The sequence below is a fragment of the Phocoena sinus genome, chromosome 2 (assembly GCF_008692025.1).
Source record: "Phocoena sinus isolate mPhoSin1 chromosome 2, mPhoSin1.pri, whole genome shotgun sequence".
NCBI lineage: Eukaryota > Metazoa > Chordata > Mammalia > Artiodactyla > Phocoenidae > Phocoena > Phocoena sinus.
The window spans coordinates 25315649-25322356 of NC_045764.1; positions in this window are offsets into that span (position 1 = coordinate 25315649).

Genomic DNA, 6708 nt, shown 5'->3' on the forward strand with positions numbered 1-6708 from the left:
CAGTGTGCACAAAGCTGAAGATAAATCACAGTAGGAGAGATGAATGGGGAAACGGCTGCAGAAGAAACGGCCAGGAGCGCTGAATTAAGTGTAGGACTAAGGAAACCATGGATATGAAGTTAGGGTTACAAGAAAGACGTACATGTTATAAAGCCTCACAATTTAAGAATGATATGACAAAAGTTGGGAGAAAAGAGAAAATGGGATTCCGTGTGAATATGATTTTCACATCTATATTTGAAACCATATACAACCCCTGTGTCCCTGTCCTTTGAAGTAAAAGGCTTTTGCTTTAGTCTCCCAGGCTCCCCTGAGTCTCAGAAGGCTGGCTCAAGAGATAATGATTAGGAATGTGAAGATGTAGAAATAAAGAATAGCTATTGGGTCAGAAAACAGGTAACAATTTAGACTGTAAATCCGCCACAGAGCGGAATCACCAACTCCCAGTTCCCCGAAAGAAAAAGGTCTGACACACATTCCTAAGTTGTTTTTACAGGAAGCAGACCTCCACCAGATGGAAACTTCTGACTGCAAGCACTTAGACCTTGAAACCGGAAGGTTGATAATGCTGGAAACTTCCCCCTGATTCCAACCAATCCGAGAATTGTGCACAAGCTGATCAGGTACCCTGCAGCCCCCTCCCTCACACTATCTTTAAAACCCCTTCCCTGAAAGCCATCAGAGAATTCGGGTCTTTTGAGCATGAGCTGCTAGTTCTCCTTGCTTGGTGCCCTGCAGTAAATGCTGTACTTTCCTTCACCACAACTTGGTACAGTACATTGGCTTTACTGCACGTGGGCAAGTGGACCCAAGTTTGGTTCAGTAAAATATTTGAGGGTAAAAACATTTCAAGCTAATAAATCAAATAGTCAGCATTTAAATTTACATCTTAGTACAAAGGAACATATGAAGAAAGAATATAATTAACTAAAATCTGGTGATAAAGAAAAGGGAGGAAAAGGGACAAAAGAGAGAAATATCATAGGGAGTCAGTAGACAATCTAAAGAAATAGATGGTTAAGGCCATCATGTAACATTCTAATTATCATTAACCCAGAACTAAAATATAAACCTTTCAAATTTTCAAAACACAGGCACACAACTACAGCAAATCAAACAAAATTACTCATATTTGAAAAAGTTGCAAAACAGAAACCATCACAAAACAACATGACAGAACTAAGACCACACATCTTATGGGAATAAACGTAAATGCGTCAAACTTACCTACTTAAAAAAATGCAACTTCAGACTGGAGCACAAACCATAACACAACTGTATGCTGTATACAAGAAAATGCATAAAATAGAGTGATTCTGACAGTTTGAAAATACAAGAATGGAAAAGATATACCAGGAATATGCAAACATAAAGAAATCAGGGATCACAAACTTATTATTACTCAGGGTTGATTTCAGGGCAAAAAACATTAAATGAGGTTAAGAAGGGCATTTTATAACCATAATTTACAGTGAAGAAAAAATAGGAATATCTATGGAGAGAGACCGACTAGGTAAATCCCAGGCTGCCTCTTCACCCAGTCTGTGGCAGGAGGTGAGTAGACCAGATCACAGGAAATGGCACTCATCCCTGGGGTCCAGAGACTGGTGAACAGATGAAATAGACGTGAACAAATGTGTTTGTCCAGGCACTGGGTGAATTTTGGGAAAAGAACCCAAGCTGGGCCCATGATGGTCTGCACACCTATCCATGCAGCCCATCAGCTGGCCAGCCGTTTTCACGGTGCTTCTTTTCTTCTTGTTTTTTATTTTCCAATCTGTTATTTATTTGAATGCAGCTGCAGGACCATACAGGGAGCAGCTGGATAAGCAAGCACTGCCTGATGTTTTAGTCTGTCCTCTTATGTCAAAAGGGGTGAGGGAGCTCTCTGGGGTCTCTTTTATAAGGGCACTAATCTCATTTATTAGGGCTTCACCCTCATGACCTCATCACCTCCCAAAAGCCCCACCTCCTAACACCATCACACTGGGAATTAGGATTCAACATATGCATTTTGGGAAGGACAAAGACATTCAGTCTGTAGCACCTGGTAATTTGCACAGTATGTGAGAAGGAGCAAATCCTGTAGAAATCATTTGATAAAGACCTAGTGCTCAAAGGGAAACAGAGAATGGGAGTGATCTGCCACTCAGGGCCTGGACATAAGGAAGTGAATCTTTCCACTCCACATCCTACAAGACTGGCACCAAGCGAGGATCCACCTCACCCAAGAGAGGCAGATTTCTACTGGGAAACAGACTATTCTCGTAGCTGCTCCGGTTAGGCAACACTACCAATCTTTTGACGAGCACTAAATGGGTGATTCAGAACCCTGGTCATGTAGGGCTTACAATTTGCTTATATTACTGGCATTTGACTTACATTACCTCACCTTAATCCTCGTGTAATACAGTGGAGACCTACATTCATCAGAAATTCCCCATAGAAATTGTTTGAGAAAAAAGCAGTGAGACTGTCTCAGTCAGCCCAGGCTGCTATAACAAAATATCACAGGCTGTGAGGCTTAAACAATGCACACTGATGTTCTCCCAGTTCTTGAGGCTGGAAGTCTAAGAGTGAAGTGCCGGTGGATTTGGTTCTTGGTGAGGGCAGCTTCCTGGCCTGTAGGCGGCCACCATCTCGCTGTGCACTCACACGGTGGAGAGAGACAGCTCTGGTCTCTGTCTTCGTATAAGGACACTCACCCCATCTTGGGGACCCCATCCTCACAACCTCATCTAAACCTAATCACCTCCCAAAGATACCACCTTCCAATGCCATCACATTGGGGGTGATGGCTCCAACAGGTGAGTTCTCAGGGGACACAAACATGCACCCCATGAGAGAGAGAAAAGAGCCACACTTCTCAGGGGCTCTGGATGCTTCTGGATGCTTCCTTTTGAGGGGACTGAGCAGGGAGGAGGAAGCATGGGCTGCCTGGGCCCTTCTCTCTGTCCGAAGTCAGGTGGGGCCAGGATGTGGGCTCTGGGAAGCTTCCAGAAAGGGGACAGGGCCCAGAGCAGCACGGCAGTGACAGAAGAAAAGATTTAGCCTTTTCGCTTTCTGGAAACACTGAGGGCGGGGAGAGACGTCCATACTGGAGCCTGAGGAAACTTTCCATGTGAAAGAGTGTAAAATGCTGCACTGTGTCCTTAAAAGGAAGGTACGCTAATGACCTACTTTTTCTTTTTTTGGTCAAAGTTTCCAGAGTAGGGTCCTTTGGCCCTGTTACCTCACACAGAGACCGGGCAGGGGAGGAGGAACCTTTATTTGGGTCACATTGAACACTTCTGCATGGTTGCAGTATTATCCCCATTTTACAGATGATGCCTCGTGAGGTGAAATGACTTTCTCACGGGTACAGCCAGGAGGTGAACACACACCTGAGCACCAAGGAGTACTCTGTCTCAGCTGAGGCCAGACAGGAAGGCGGCTCGGACTGAGCGTTCAGGCTGACTTAGGGGAAAAGGAGCGGGGAAGTCATTCTTGCAATAGGATGTGTCCCTCGAACATTTAAGAGACGAACTGAATTTGCTGAGTGCCTCCTCTCCACCAAGCTCTGCAGGAGAAAGAGCCCGGAGAGAGGACAGAAGGTGTCCAGCCTGGTTGTCCCCACCCCGTGATGGAGGCACAGGGGGTGTGCAAAGTCCCCACTTCTGAGGCCCAGAGCCTTCCGGGGGACCCTCCAGATGGAATCAATTGTCCCCTGGGGTCTCCCTCATCGGCTGGACATCTCCAATTTGAAAGCTGTTTACTACTCTCTCCACCTCCCTTTTCAGCTGGAGTTTTGTGCATTTCCAAATCATTGTCACACATTTTTAAAAATAAATTTATTTATTTTATTTATTTATTATTGGCTGTGTTGGGTCTTCATTGCTGCACGCAGGCTTTCTCTAGTTGTGGCCAGCGGGGGCTACTCTTCGTTGCAGTGCGTGGGCTTCTCACTGCGGTGGCTTCTCTTATTGCGGAGTGCGTGTGGGCTTTAGGCACGCAGGCTTCAGTACTTGTGGCACGCAGGCTCAGAAGTTGTGGCTCACAGGATCTAGAGCGCAGGCTCCATAGTTGTGGCGCACGGGCTTAGTTGCTCCGCGGCATGTGGGATCTTCCCGGACCAGGGCTCGAACCCGTGTGCCCTGCACTGGCAGGCAGATTCTTAACCACTGTGCCACCAAGGAAGTCCAAGTCACACATTTATAGACAGCTTTTTGGTTTACAGACTGTAGATGCAGTCACCTCTGTTGGGAATTTTCTAGCTTAATCCTCAGGAGGAAATCTTTTTTTCTCCTCATCTCTGAGTTTATTAGAAACATCACTCTTGAATCTACTTCCTGTCAGTTGTAACCAGTATTCCATTTATTTTACAAACTGAAAATCTGGGGCTTAATGAGATGGAGGTGTATAACCCAGGCTTTGCAATTAGCAGGAAGGATAAGCCAATTGTGGAGATTGGGGCCAGACAAGAGGCACGAGGGGGTGGGGGCCAGGGGTGAGGGAGGGCCGGTCCAGCAAGGAGAGAAAACTTATCTAGTGATACCTAGTGAAACAAGTTGTGGGATAGTTCTCCAGCAATGCTCAGCAGCATGGAGGGAGGAGGGCAGAAATTAGATGGCAGAATTAATAAAGAAAACTAGAAATTAGCAGGGTAGATGTTCTAGAAAGAAAGGAGGCCCGGGAGGTAGTAGTTGGGACGACAGAGCCTGGAGGGGGCCTGGAGGAGTGAAATAAAGGGACGGATGCACAGAAAGGAAATGTTAGTTAAGGTGATAGTTGGACCAAAATTATAATTTGATCAAAAATTAATTCCCAGGGACCCCGTGTGTAGTGATACTTTTGATATTCCATGGAGGATGAGTTTTGTTTAATGTTTAATCTCTAAGCAGTTTTGTCCGTTTTTCAGAAAAATTTTTTTGGCTTTTTTCCCTTCAGGTTTTTCCTCTCTAAGTCATTCTCTACAGTTATCCCTGTTCTGTAATGTTGATAATAGAAAACATTTAGAAACAAACTAAATAGTCCAATAATAAAGACTTAGGGAAATTCAGTTATGTGGGGGTCGCAATTTACATGCAAGGATCCCAGTTTTGTCTTAAAAATACGGAAATATATACGGAGATGGTATTTAATGGATATTTACCAATACGGTTTTCTCCAGATAAATGGGATTATAGCCGCTCTTTATTTATTTTGTTTGTCTTTTTTCCCGGTAAAAAAAAATGTTGTTAAGTGTGTAGAATTTTCTGAATTTTTAAAAAAGTTTTAATTCATTTTCTACCAATCGATGTCTGTTCTGCTTGTTTGACAAGGTTTTCCATAACTTTTACATTGCTTTGATTGGTTGAAAACTAATCCTTCCAATGAGAAATTTACGTTTTTAAAACCATGATTTTTGTGCATGTTTTATGAGTTTAGTGTGGATAGTTTTTAGAAGTTGACACATGCACCCACCTAAATCGGCCAATGAGTTATAAAATGTCTTTATCTCTTTCCAGCAGTGAGGTTCCCATTCTCTGAGCAGTGATACCAGCTTGAGCTGTGAGCCATGACTCGTGGGGGTCTTATCTTTTCCATCGTGTCGTTGGGTGCCATCCCCAGAGTGTGTGGGCAGAAGCAAGCCTGGCTCCAGAACTTTGATCTTGAGTACAGCTTTGAGTGGCAACCTTCATGTGGTCCTCACTGTGTGATCGGGTCATCAAAGCCAGATCGGTGGCTTACGTGGCAGGATCGGGAAATGGGTTTATCTGTGATCAGAGGGTTTTGGGGGATTAGTAACCCTTTCAAGTTATACTCTCTGCCTCTCTGGAGCAAAAGCATTGCAGAGAGTAGCGATGACAATTCAGTACAGAGGTTAAAACATTCATAGAAGAGTAGAGGAGAACTAGTGCTGACCATGTACTGGGAATTTTAACATAAATCATCTCATTTATCCCTAAAAGCCCAGTGAGACAGGTGTTATTATGAACAGGAACTGAGGCTCAGAGAGACTGAGTAATTTGCTGAAGTTACACAGTTAGTAAGTGGCTGAACCACGATGAGAACCCAGATCTGTTTGACTCTGTCTGAGGTTAGTGTGCTACTATAACAAAATACCAGAGACTGGGAGGGTCATAAACAACAGACACTACTTCTCACAGTTCTGGAGGCTGGTTAAGTCCAAGATCAAGCTGGCGGCTAATTCAGTGGCAGGCGAGGGTATTCCTCCTGGTTCGTGGACAGCCGTCTTCTCGCTGTGTCCTCACTTGGTGGAAGGGGCAAGTTTGCTCTCCAGGTTCTCTTATAAGGGGACAAATCCCATCAAGGAAGCTCCACTCTCATGACCTCATATCCTCCCAAATGCTCCATCTCCTGACACCATGATTTTGGGGGTTAGGATTCTAACATACGAATGGGGGAGCACAAACATAGCAGATACACTGTAGCAGATGGCTATCACTAGGTTCCATGGTATTTTTTGTTTTTGTTTTTTTGCAGTACGCGGGCCTCTCACTGTTGTGGCCTCTCCCGTTGTGGAGCACAGGCTCCGGACGCGCAGGCTCAGTGGCCATGGCTCACGGGCCCAGCCGCTCCGCGGCATGTGGGATCTTCCCGGACCGGGGCACGAACCCGTGTCCCGTGCATCGGCAGGCGGACTCCCAACCACTGCGCCACCAGGGAAGCCCCAGTTCCATGCTTTGATGTCTTACAAAAAGGAAATGAAAAGCTATGGGCGTTTAG